The following is a 13,281-nucleotide window of genomic DNA, read 5'->3' on the forward strand; positions in this document are numbered from 1 at the left end:
AAGCAGACGTTACTTTAACTGTAATGAAGAAAACAAAAAAGCTAATCGCGGACTGAAAGCAAGATGGCCAGAGCTGCAGGAACTAGTCCACAGATGCTTAAACTCTCTGCCGGGAGAGGCTCAGCCGCGTGAGTCAAACGCTGTGAATCGTTCTCGGCTGCATATTTTACTACATGCCCTAATCATGCAGGCGCCCTCGCGGCCACTTGCATTGCTCGTGAACTGGAGCGCATCTCATCCTAATTTAACGAAACTCAGCGTACGCCTCACAGACATGAAATAGATCTTAAGAAACTTGAAATGTCTTTTAACAATTTAAAACGAAAAGAAATAGGCTACTCTCTGATTATGTAATCCATGATGTGCATTTCTCTATATAGGCGCGTTCACTACGGAGATGGTCGTCAAATTAATAAGCTAAAAATAACCCTGACGCACACTATGGTTAACCGAGTATTAACCGCTAAGGGCCTCGGTTAACGGTTAATGAAAAACTTGAAAACGTGCAGCCCTACTTTGTTTGGAACTATTTTCGCAGCTGAAATAGAACAAAAAGACTCAATATTGCATCTGAAATGTAAGTCACTAATGTTAATGATTGTTTATGGAGCAGGAAATCAGTGACATTTTCAATCGTGATGGTATTCAGGGAAATAGCACATTTGGTTGTGTGAAGTTGTTTAACTGTATCATATGTTATAAAGATAAAAACGTAACATTTTTAATGTTTACCGCAATTACTATGTGTGAGTGGCGCTTTTTTGATTTCTCTTCAAGATGCGTGAGCGTCAACAGCGCGTTGTTACAGTCAGTTCATTACATTAGCATTATCCACTATCAGTCACCACTTACACTAAATTAATTCTTTGCATCCTGCAAAGTTAGCTGCTGGGCTATATTGTCCACTCCTTTAGTTTTACTGAGCTGCAGGAATGCAGCGTGCTCCTTAACATGGTGTTTCTGGATTAAATTGGTAGTATTATTGCCGACAGATGAACTAGTTGGCGTGGCAAGCATAAAATATCTTTTCACATTCGACTCTCTGGCTCGCTCCATGTTGCTTCGAGCACGCGACACACGTGAAGCTGACGAATGACGTAGGGTTCTGCTGCGATTAAAAAAACAAAACAAAAAAATACCTGGATCGGCCTGTGGATCTGTTCATTTTTCCGATCCCCGATCCAGCTTTGTCATCAGTATCGTGGCCGATATCCGATCCTAATATCGGATCGGTGCACCCCTAGCTTAAAGGTAAGTTTTTAGGTGGGTTCAGGGTTCAGGGTTAGTATTTCTTATTCAGGTAAGAAATACTACAGAAATTAATGTAATTAAAGACTATCCAATTTTGTTTTATTTAAAAATAAATAAATACAGATTATGCTTACAATTAATGTTACAAAAGTTATTCAGTCAAGAGCAGCTTTTAGTGTTTTGCTCTTTGATAAACATGACAGACAGCAGCAGGTTTATTAGACTTAAAATCAGGGATGATATTAACTTTTTTGTCCACCGGCCAACTGTGGCTGGTGGATTTCAACCATCTACCAGCCACTTTCTTGTTTTTAACCGACAGTGTGTAACTGCACATGAACATTAATACTACAAGCTCTACAATATGCAAGCAGTTTATTTAATCTCAAGTTTCAATGAAATGCTGACATTTTCTCTTTCTCTTTTATACACACACAAACCATGAACCAATAAACGTTTCATTAAATGAGTAGGGCTCTGTGGTCTGTGCGCTCTTTATTTTTACCTGGATGTGGCATTTGGATGATTTGTGGTCTTTTATGGCTTCCAGTTTAAGGTTTTTAGTCCAAACAATGAAACTATTCGTTTTGGCATCTTCTGAAGCGTGTTGACGACATACCGAGCAGAACATTGTCAGTAGGGATGCACCAAAATCACAACTCTTGGCCGACACCGAAAAAGAGGAAACCAAGGCCGAAAACCGAAACGCCAAAAGAAATGATGCCAATTATTAGTACCATTGCATTTATGGCTAATGCCATGACTGTAACTTTACTAAAAACCAAGTCATTGCAATTGCATAAATGAATATTAAAGTTTCAAATAATAAATCAATTATAAATATTTTATTTCATTATGCAAATTTTTTTTAGCACATTGCAACAATGCACAGTATAAAATAAAATTCAAACTAAAATGTTTAACTTGACCTCATTCATGTAATAGCTAATGTACAGGCCTACTGGCCTGGAGAAAGGTACAGAAACTGAATAAAGTAATCAAATGTAAAATGACTGCATATTTAACTGTTTCAATTAAAGATTAATCCATATTAAACTTACAAAAGCTATTCAATCAAAAGCAGTGAGTGATGTCCTTATCTTGTGTTTGACATTAAACAGACAGCAGTAAAGGCTGCCCCTTTAAGACCTAATGCGGGATATGTGTCGTCTTTCGAGACTTTCTCGACTGTATACAGTTCTCTTAAGGCATATACAGACTATGTCTGCTAGGACACGTTACAGACAGCTGGGGGATGACGGAGAAAACGACTGGTCATATTCGAACATACGGCAGCACTCGAATGCATTGAACAAAGTTTACAAAGAGGTGAAACAGTAGATATTTTTATTAACCCGTCACGGTGGCAGGTAGGTGAAGCAGGTAGGTGAAGGAGTTTACCCGCGACAACTCAAAATCACCCGCATTTGGTTGGTGGCGGGTGCTAATTTCCATCCCTGCTTAAGATGCACGGGTTCAATACTGTACATCCGTTTTCTCCATAGACTGTATAAAAATGGGGACGCAGTGTCTGTGAAGTCACCTGTAGGTTTCTGAAGAACATTTCAGAATCCCAAAAGTGGGCGGAGCGGGCCGGTCGCCATCTTGGCAGCATGTCACTCCTTGTCAACAGAAAATGGGCAAAGAGGCAGGATATGGGAGGACTAACAGACAGCAGACAAACGGCTAGTAGTAGTGACAGCAGCGGCAATCCACCTGTCACTTGAGAGGCCAGTCGAATAAGTTTAAGTCACTTCTTAAAATCACACACTATCTGTGTTTTAACACTATCTGTGTTAGCTTCAAGAGAGAGACCGGAAGGATGTTGCACAGTTTTCTCTCAACTATTTACATTCCAAAACTGACTGTATTTATCTGAATACTCTACATTTTGGCATATTTTTGTTTGTATTTGACCGCTTAGGTGCAATAAGCCACAACAAACAAGTCAATTTGGTACTCACAAGCTGTTTGAGATGTGGCATGGCAGATGTGTGCATGGCATAGATTAGTGGTGCAGTGGTGCATGTACTTTAGGTGTGAGTAAAAAAAACCTGCAGGAATGGCTAAAATTATCCGCAATATATGCACTATTCAACCGGAGGGAATTAGGCGAGTAAGTGACAGAAAATGGATGTGTGTCAATTCTCCAATGGAGAGAAGAGTGAGAATGTGCTATATTTTAGTATCGATATAAATATTTTTGACAACATGACAAAATATATGGATGACAACATGTATACTACTTTTTGCCTTGCACACCCAAGCAAACTTGTGGACGTGTCGAATATATGTTAATATATGTTGTCCCGCGTGCGCTTCAGGTCAGAGTCCGGTAGCGCGAGCACGTCCCATGTCGCGCTTTTTCTTCTCATGCGCGCATATTTCTGTTGCTTTCTCTGTCATGCGCTGCGCGTATATATTTAACTCTTCTACTACTACACACATCCTGACACCTGCCGTCACACATCCACGCACATTAAGAAATACAGCTCATATTAGCGCTGTCCTCCTTAAAGTACCGGTACAAATAAAAGTCCATATCGTACCGTTTGTAATAGCAGGGTATCGCAATACTTTTCTAGTACCGGTATATCGTGCAACACTAGTTTCATTATTATTGCTTGTTGTCATCTGTTGACGCGCAGAATGTGGCGGTTGGTCTTTGTTGTATTTGTCCCGCCCCTCCTCCACTGTTGGACGGCTGGGTGAAAAGTGACAGTGATGAACGCTGCGTTTTACTCAAAGTTGAACATTCTTCTTCATCTCTCGGCGACCAGTAAAAAACGCTGAGCGTTCAGCGCTTGAGTGTAAAAGACTTGCTCAGTGCCTCGGTGCGCTACAGGCGTTCTAAAAATACGACGCTTTCATTGAAAACAATTGAAAACCAGGAAGCTGTCAGTAAACTTCCAGGGGGGGTTTAATTATTCAAATCTAGTTATATTAACACAATCTTAAGTACAATGCAATAATAATAATAATAATAATAATAATAATAATAATAATAATAATAATAATAAACAAAACAAAAAAACACCAAAAATATGTCCAACATTAAACTGACATCATATTTAGAGTTTATTTGTTTTTATTATAAAAACAAATAAACTCTAAATTTGAAAATTGTCTCAGACAAAGGGGATCCTTGGAGTCAAAAAGAATGCGAACCATGCCTTAAAAACAGGGATAGTTCACCCAAAAACAAAAATGTATTAATTTCCATTTAGTACCAAACCATGAGGAAAGTCATGCAGGTTTGTAACTACACACAATTCAAGTCAATCATAAAAATTTACATTTTCGGGTTAACTAAAGTGTCAGGAAGTGCAGCAAACAACAACAAAAAGTCATTTTAAACTGGACCCTTAGACGGTCTTGGATTACTGAGGTATCTACATAATTTACAGCTTACTTTGCAACAGAGTTAAGTGCCCATCCAAGCTGAGATAAAAAGGTCAGTTTGCAGTACAAGAAAGGTCTTGCTATGGCCATATGCTCTTCGTTATTTTATTCCGATTGACACTAAAGGCAAAAATCATCAAATGTATAATTTAAGATTGTGGATCTGCATTTGCTTCAGGCACTGATGGAAGTAGGCTGGATAATTTGCTGTCACAATTGATTCATTTTTAACCAGTCACATCAATACTCATTCCTCAACCACAGACTATTCCTATGAAAGAGAGATTGTGTTATGATTCACAATGGTAATGATTGTAACTTTAAATTCTTGCTGAACCGGAATTTAAACGACAAAACATTATTTTTTAAGTAAAATAAGCTATGACCAAAGAGGACCCAGCCTAGTGTTAGGACAGTAAATGTTACTTAATTAGATCCGGTGCTTGTAAAATTCAAAGGTGTAGATTACAGCAAAGTGACAGCTGGAGCATAAAGTTTGTTCTCCTCATCCCTGTTAAGTAACACCAAGAACAAAACAAAACAAACACTTTTGTCCAATCTAGGTCAAGCATGTGAAAGTGAATGTCACTATGGTCACAGAAGAGTACACAGTGAACCAGAAAAGAGAGACTAGATACCACCTAATACTAGCTTCTCTTCGTTCAGTCTATGATATAATCCAGGTGAGATCATTTAATCGAATGATGTGGATTACAAATAATAAGTGGCTTACTATTGTACTTTTGAAGTGTATGACTAAAATAATCTCTTTCTTGTTTTATCCTTTTATAAAATGTGGGGCAGATTACCAATGAAGTTAAGGTACTTTTAACATCACTTTTACACTAATCACTGCTCTGTCCTCATCGGCATAGATTGTTTTTTTTATAAGAAAGGGCACATGAAATGCATTAAAAGGTACAAAGAAATGTATAATGTTACAAAAGATTTCCATTTCAAATAAACAGACATTAATATAATATTTGTGTGTGTGTGTGTGTGGGGGGGGGTGTCTATTCATGATTTCTATTCATGGTTTCCAAATGTTAATAAGGAGAAGAAATGTTTCTTGTGCAGAAAAGACACTAAAACTGGAGTAATGAATTCATTTAGCCTACATTTTAAAATAATGTTAAACTTGTGATAATGTCAAATTTAAACACTTTTTATATGTTAATTACTATTTATATTTATATTATCTATCTTTTACAACATTAAAGCAGTTGTGTTACAAAATATTAATATTTAAAATAAAACATCTGGTAAACATATCAAAGTTAGGATGGCGTAAACAACATACTGGAAGGAAGCCATTGTGGTGTCATGTGAGAAGAAAACCATAAAACATAGTACTAGTAGTATCTCTTTAAACCCAAATGACTGTCTTCAATGGTCATAAAGTTAAAATATAAAAAAATAAAATACAATTTGACTTTATGAAAAGGCAGGTTACATCAGGTCAGGTCAAATGGAGTAACGCCAAGCAAACCCACTTGACAAATCAAAACATTTGTAGAAATGTGTATCAGCCATTTTCAAATAACGAAGCACTTTAAACCACATATATATGTTTCATAACATCAGACATACGTATCTGTCACTGACTCAAAATCTTACCACTATAATATAATGCTTTAAAAAAAAAGATAAGGTAGACAACCAGCCACCATCTATTAGCCACTAACAGTTACACTAAGCAACAGTGGCCAATGTCTCGAGTTGAAAACACATAGCAACAGAGGACATGGCAGCCATAAAATAAACACACAAACGTGTGCTATTAGGTTGTGACTTGCAATATCAACCACCACCAGTCGTTAAATTGACAATAAGCATTAAAAAAAATCTGTTAAGAGCAGAATATGACAATACGGAAAGATAGAGAGCAAACGCCTGTCTTAGCTGCACATTCAGTCTTCATTTAACGTACTGTCACTCAGTTAGCAAGTCAAAAACGGATCAAGAAAATAAAAGACACTATCAAGAGCAGAAACCTATGCCGAATCAAAAGTGAAAAGGATAACAAGGAAAGGAAATATCTTTATTTTTACCGTTCAGGCGGTAATATTGCTCGTCTCATCCATTGACAATGTCTATTTCAGCACCACCGCGCTGTGTTAGCATCTAAGCTATGCCTAGGATTTCTGAATGTCTGAAAGAACACATTTTCTGAAAGAGCACCTAAAGACGCATTTTTATTTTACAATATACATCTGCAAATAGTAGTCGTTTGAATATCAGAAGCTAATGATTATTTAACACAAAAGTCATGGTACTCACCGGTGTGCTGCATCCTCTGTCGTTATTAAAACTGAAGCAGCTCGTCGAAATGTCTCGCTTTCTCCACTTTATCTGTCAAAGACTGAACAGCTCGTCGGATATAAGCGTAATTTATTGTGTTGCGTTGCCGGTGTTTATTCCTTTTCTGATACTAGCGTTTGGATCTCTTGTGTGAGCGGCGTCGTTAAATCCTGCAAATCTTCCTGGACACATCATCTGTTAAAAAACATATTGTTGTTCCTTTCCGCGGGATTATTAGCACACCTTTCCGCCGGTGAATGTAATATTATCGTATTCACAGGTGTATAGCGCGATACACATCTTTACTTTACATAATTTACAAAGCGACGTCCGTCGCTGCGACGTTCGTTCGTGGTAGTTCAATCGAGCACAATCGTTTCTCCTCTGTCGGTTAACGACAGAGACGCGCGCGCGCTCGCTCAATCGCTCGTACCGCGTGCTCCAACTATGCGCGCCGCCGCCTGTCTGACTACGCGGGATCGCGCATTGTCCCAGTAAGCGTCTCATAAAACAATAAGATTTGGGCATTCTGATATAATTACTTTATATTATAAATATTGTTGTTACTTATTGGGATAAAGGGCATTACTGTCTTTAATTTTGTTTGGCTTTTCTTTTAGCCAGATCCAAAAATATAATTTGACAATTCATAGGCTATTAGCCTACACTGTTAATTATTTCCCTGTTAAATAACAGGAAATTACTGGCAGCAGGGTTACCATTATTTTCCTGTTATTTAAACAGTTAATTCATGTTAATGTTTTTTTACAGCGCACTCCCCGTAATGTTTTTCAACAGGAATTTACTGTGAATCACAGAAAAAACAGGAAACAACTGGCAGCAGTGTTACCATTATTTTCCTGTTAAATAACAGAAATATTTAATTTTATAAAATATTTAAACACAATATAAAATTTTGTTTCCATTAAATATTGTTAATTAGGGTTAGTATATAACGTGTACTGATTGTTATAGACATATTCTAACTTGAGTTAATACAAGAATAGGCATAATCCATCAGATAACACTTAGTGGAAAAAAGTGGAAAAAAAACCCAAATAATTCTGTGTTGAAATTAACTTTTTTTTTATTGTAATACAAACAAACACTGAAAGTTAAATCCTTACAAATGTAGGCACACATGGATCAGACCAATCACAGAAATATACATTTCATATTCATTGCTGATGGAAAATAGCAACTGTGTCTAGCAAAGACACTTGAATTTTGCGCTAAGTCAGTGCAAGATAAGGCCCTAAACTTCAACATTTAAAGGTGCACTATGTAGTATTTTAGTAGTAAAAAATCCAAAATCCACTAGGCCAGTGTTATATATTTTGTTCAGTTGAGTACTTACAATATCCCAAATGTTTCCAACTATTTGTAAATTGTGAGAAATTTGCTATTTTAACTAAGGACCGGGATGTTTCAGCATAGCGTTTGAGCGAGTCGCCTGTAAATCGCGTCATATCTGCGCTAGCCTCGGTTTTATTCTGGAGAAGCGCTTTTCTCTTAGCAGTGTGAACATGTCACAGCAGCGCCGAGCGAACACAAAGAGTAACGTCATATCATTTTAAACACACTTAAATGTATCTAATATGATAAACAGATCTGCTTTACCTTATAATCAGGACCAGAAAAAGCAGAATTGCGCGCCCCGGCGACTGTGTCCCGTCCCGTCATAATAAAAGTCCCCGTACTCGCGAGCTGTGTGTTTGTATAACAGTCGCTACAGCGGCCGTGCTCAGCTCCACAACACTCGGTCCTGATCTGCTTTACACTACAGTAACGTTAATAGCCGCATCCATGAACATGATTTCTGCCCGAGTCCTATTTTCCACCGGCTGTGAGGTGAAGACCACATGTCCCAAGATACTGCGCTCAAACTTGGCGTCATCAAACACCGCCTTTGTTTAGAATAGGCGCCCTCCAGTGGACGGAAAGTTGCATAGTGCACCTTTAATGTTCCCTGAACTGCTAAAATTCAGCTAAAAGGGCTCAAACCAAGGATATACGCTGACTCCTGGTCACATCAAATGTTACACATAGGCTCAGATTAATCACAAACAAATCTCATTTTCTCATGTTCGTGGCTTAAAAAGTAGCACATATATTTTTAAACCAAATACATTGTTCATTATAACGAAATACTGAACCTCAACACTTAGTGTTACCTAAACCACTAAAATTCATCATGTATGAATACATTCAACAATTAAAGGAAAAATCCACCATTTTTAGAAATAGGGCTTATTCAACTTCTTTCCTACATTTAGATATGTGGACAAATGCATTTTTGTCTCAGTGCATGCATTGTTTCAGTTTGGCAGGGTCGCCACTAGCTTCTCTAACGTCTCGAGTAAAAGTTACTTGATATTCACAACAAATACAAATAGCGATGCAGATTAAGACTAGACGATTTATAGGCAGATATTGACTTGGGACTATTTTATGGGGAAGCACAGGCGAAGCAGGATATCACACTAGGGATGTTAACCGATGACCGTTTGATCGATGGTTGACTGTATCAACGTTAACCGATCAAAGTTGTCGGTTAAAAAAAAGTGATCTCTAAATTAGGCTAAGACAGTGGACTAAATGCTACTACAGTTAGCCATCTCATTCCAAAATCTGTTTCTGTGAAGTGAACAAATCCCTCACACTCAATTTTTCATAACTCGCCTGTTTGTACTTTATAAACCAATAAAAAACATTTGGCACGAGGTCACAGCGTTTGGGTTTGCGTGCTCTCAAGGTTTGCCAAAAGTAAACAGGCTAAAACATTCGAGATTAGAGCCAGGGCAGACGACAGTATGAAGCGTCATTCCGCATAAGATGGGCTTACATTTGGAAATATATTACATCTACATTTCAGTGGTAACACATAAGGTGTTGATCATCATCTTTCTTTATTATTGTTAGCACTACCTCAAACTAAAGCGGCGTCTCTTCGGAGCTGTCATTTTCTTAAGTGAGCCGCGGCAATGTTTCAAATGAACTTCTAACACTAGACAAATGCCTTTATTTTCAACGCAATCGCCTTGTACCCAAACCATTCCGAAAACTGAGGAGCCATTTGTTTCAATTACAAACAAGCTCCTCGGTGCCAGGTTTGTGGGACTCATGTTTCGCGCTGTAGAGGATTTAAAAAAAAGTGACGTGAGTGGAAGGGAGGCGGTGGTGGTGCCGGGACAGTGTGTGTGAGAGCGGGAGGCAGAGCGGCAGAGAGATCATAGAGAAATGCGACAGAGTTGCGAAATTGCAGGCGCGGCTCGCGGCTGTTATTTCAAATATTTCGGCTGTTATATTTTAAACTAATCTGTTAACCGGTTTCAACCGGCTAATGAGGCTCGGTGGTTGGTCAAATTTTTTTTCCCGTTTTCGCCATCCCTATATCACACAACACACTGCGATCACTCAACAGCCAAAGGACGTGAGGATGAGAGCAGTGATATATCTGCCTAGGAAATCGCCTAGTTTTAATCTGCATCGCTATTTGTACTCGTTGTGAATACGCAGGCCACAAGAAACAAGAACAATGCATGCAGTGAGACAAAAATGCATTTGCCCACATATCTAAATGTAGGAAAGAAGTTGAATAAGCCCTATTTCTAAAAACGGTGGAGTGTTCATTTAATAAAGAGCAATAAAAAATAAAAACACTGTCACTGCTTAGACAAGAACCATTTTCTCAAACCAGACAATGAGGATCCTTTGCAAAGTCTCGGGTCTGTATGAGAGAGAGAGAGAGAGAGAGAGAGAGAGAGAGAGAGAGAGAGAGAGAGAGAGAGAGAGAGAGAGAGAGAGAGAGAGAGAGAGAGAGAGAGAGAGATATGAGTTCCATAATTTCACATGTTTTATCCAAAATTATATCACATGGCTTGACCTAACAAAAGCTAATTTTAGACACAAAGTGTTACTCACCATTTTCAAATCAAAAAAGATCAGGGATGGACGGATGAGGGATGGTTACTCTACATTTACATCTGTAACTAAAAAACAAACAAATGTAAACACTGATCTACAACTCAATGATAATCAAAACCGCAAAAACAACAACACAAAATATGGTACAATATGTCAATAGAATTAAAAGATAATAGCTGTTCACATAGCTAGACAATGCAATAGCTGTTTTTGCTAGATTTACCTCATTGATAAGCTAAAACCTACGTTACACATAAAATAGTCACACCAGCATGTCTGCTGCTGACATGAATTCATCAAATACATTCTTAACTATCTAGCATTGTAAACAGCTATCAGTAAATAGATTTGTGTCAGCAGTTTGATTTTCAGGATGAATCTGCTTTAACCAGACGTGCACATGGCAACGAATTTCAAACAAACTTGACCACGGGAATGCTATTTAAAAGTCCAGGCCATATGTTTATAGATTTGGATCTTACTTATTTGAACGTCCATTGATGTATGTTTCTAAACATTAATTGACAAACTATCGAAACGTTGCTAGCTTGAATCACATTGGCTCATTAGCTAACGTTACATTTATAATTTCATGTGGTTTAAGTCCGTGGCGTTTTTAGTATACATCAACATCACCAATATATATATTAAAACTATGCATGACTTTTAAGAAACTCTTTAATCTCACCGTATTATTGTGATTCTGGTCGATGTAACCACCGCGATCTTTCGACATGGATCTCCGTGTTCGCTGCAGGTTCCTTCTATGCTCCTTCCAGAATGAAAAAATACTGTATGAACATGTTATTTCATATAGCGGCGCCAAAACAGGCGCCTGCCAGCGTGCTGCGGGCGTCATGCGAATATTTACACCATGTTCAGAAAGAACAAGTCACACACACACACACACACACACGCGAAGCGCAGTTAATCAACTATAAATGTACAGGGCGTCTCGCGTAAAATCCTGTAATAAAAGGCTTACACCTACGTTAGTAATGGATTGTACCGTTGACTATTGACTGAATCAGTCGTTGTTTAGCAACCTAAAAAACGACATAAATGGCTACTTCTCCACTGATAAATAGCCTAGATAAATAACTTTTATTATATAGCCTAAGCATAAAATTGCATATCGGCATCTCCAAACCAACATCTTTGCTTGAATTTTCGATTTTGCGGTTAAATAACAAAAATTAGGTGTTATTTAACAATGAGGTGTTAAATAACAAAAATGAGATGTTATTTAACACATATTTCCTAAAATTAACAGTAAGGCGCAGTTATTAAAAATAACAGGTTAATCGTGTTGAAATTTGGGTGTAAATTAACAGAAACATTTAACAGTGTACCTTAATTATGAAAATAGTACGTCAGTAGCCTAATATAACCAACATATTAACGATGTCTGTACACGTGATGTATGTATAGAGCCTAAATAAAAATATATTATTTAACTGAACAGCATAGGGCTTTCTATTTATTTACGTCTTTGACTGGGGATTGATAGGCTACAATAAATAATGGGAATTAATGTTAAACACTTTCTATAACATTTCAGTCACTGAAAATATATAGCTCACAAATGTAAAATATTTTAAAATAATATGTAAAATATATGGTTTACATAATAGGCCTATATGTGTAGCACTTATTGAACAAGGAAATCTTCCACTGTAGTTCTTTTTAAATTGAAGATATATCTCCTAAAATCAAGAGTTTATTTTTCTTCATAGCCTAATGCAGATTTACAAGTTACTACCCATTTGGTATAGATGGATTAAAAGGTCAGCTACAATTAGGCCTATTAATCAAAAAGGCTAATAGTTAAATTAAAAAGAAGACTGAATAGTTATAATTATTCTGTGACTATGGCATAATTTGCAGTTTACCGACAATAACAATTGAATAAACTATGGGGAAAATTACAGGTAGGAAAGGAATAGCCTAAAGTAGCCTATGTTTAATACTTAAATGGACCGTTCACCCAAAAATAAAAATTCTGTCATCATTTACTCACCCTCAAGTTGTTCTAAACCTGTATGAGTTTCTTTCTTCTGCGGAGCAAAAAGAAGATATTTTAAAGAATGTTGGTAGTCAATGGCTGTCAACTGTCTGGTTACTAACAATATTGTTCAAAATATCTTCTTTTGTGCTCAACGGAAGAAAGAAACTCATACAGGTTTGGAACGACAAGGTGAGTAAATGATGACAGAATTTTCATATTTGGGTAAACTATTTATTAAAATAAAATTACAAATATGGCCTGCTAAATCACCATTGGATTACCTACTATTAATTTTACAAAAAGAGAACAATTATTAATACAAGTATATATATAAAAAAATAAGTCACAAAAGTATAAAAACAAATACGGGTAGGTCTTCACTTTATTTTAAT

General features: G+C 37.2%; 1 protein-coding gene and 1 long non-coding RNA gene across 8 annotated transcripts in view; both read right to left on the reverse strand.

Moving 5' to 3' along the window:
- wnk3 (WNK lysine deficient protein kinase 3) overlaps window positions 1–7,383 on the reverse strand; it is a 57,681-nt gene extending 50,298 nt beyond the window's left edge. For 3 of the 6 annotated variants that reach the window (XM_067446160.1, XM_067446158.1, XM_067446156.1), the window contains exon 1: window positions 6,934–7,378. The gene's annotated coding sequence lies outside the window, so the exon portion shown is untranslated. Of the gene's footprint in view, window positions 1–6,933 lie in introns of all 6 variants that reach the window. The other 3 variants (XM_067446159.1, XM_067446157.1, XM_067446161.1) reach the window with 2 other exon arrangements.
- Window positions 7,384–9,248: 1,865 nt separating this feature from the next.
- On the reverse strand, window positions 9,249–11,642 carry LOC137079284 (uncharacterized). 2 transcript variants are annotated; one of them, XR_010905446.1, is made up of 3 exons: window positions 11,570–11,642; window positions 10,879–10,946; window positions 9,249–10,684 (listed from the first exon to the last, which is right to left on the reverse strand). It is a non-coding gene; the product is annotated as an uncharacterized lncRNA (long non-coding RNA). The 2 variants fall into 2 exon arrangements; XR_010905447.1 differs by having other exon boundaries at window positions 10,879–10,940; window positions 11,570–11,641.
- Window positions 11,643–13,281: the final 1,639 nt, after the last annotated feature.

Source organism: Pseudorasbora parva, chromosome 6 (assembly GCF_024679245.1).
Source record: "Pseudorasbora parva isolate DD20220531a chromosome 6, ASM2467924v1, whole genome shotgun sequence".
In the NCBI taxonomy this organism is placed as follows: domain Eukaryota; kingdom Metazoa; phylum Chordata; class Actinopteri; order Cypriniformes; family Gobionidae; genus Pseudorasbora; species Pseudorasbora parva.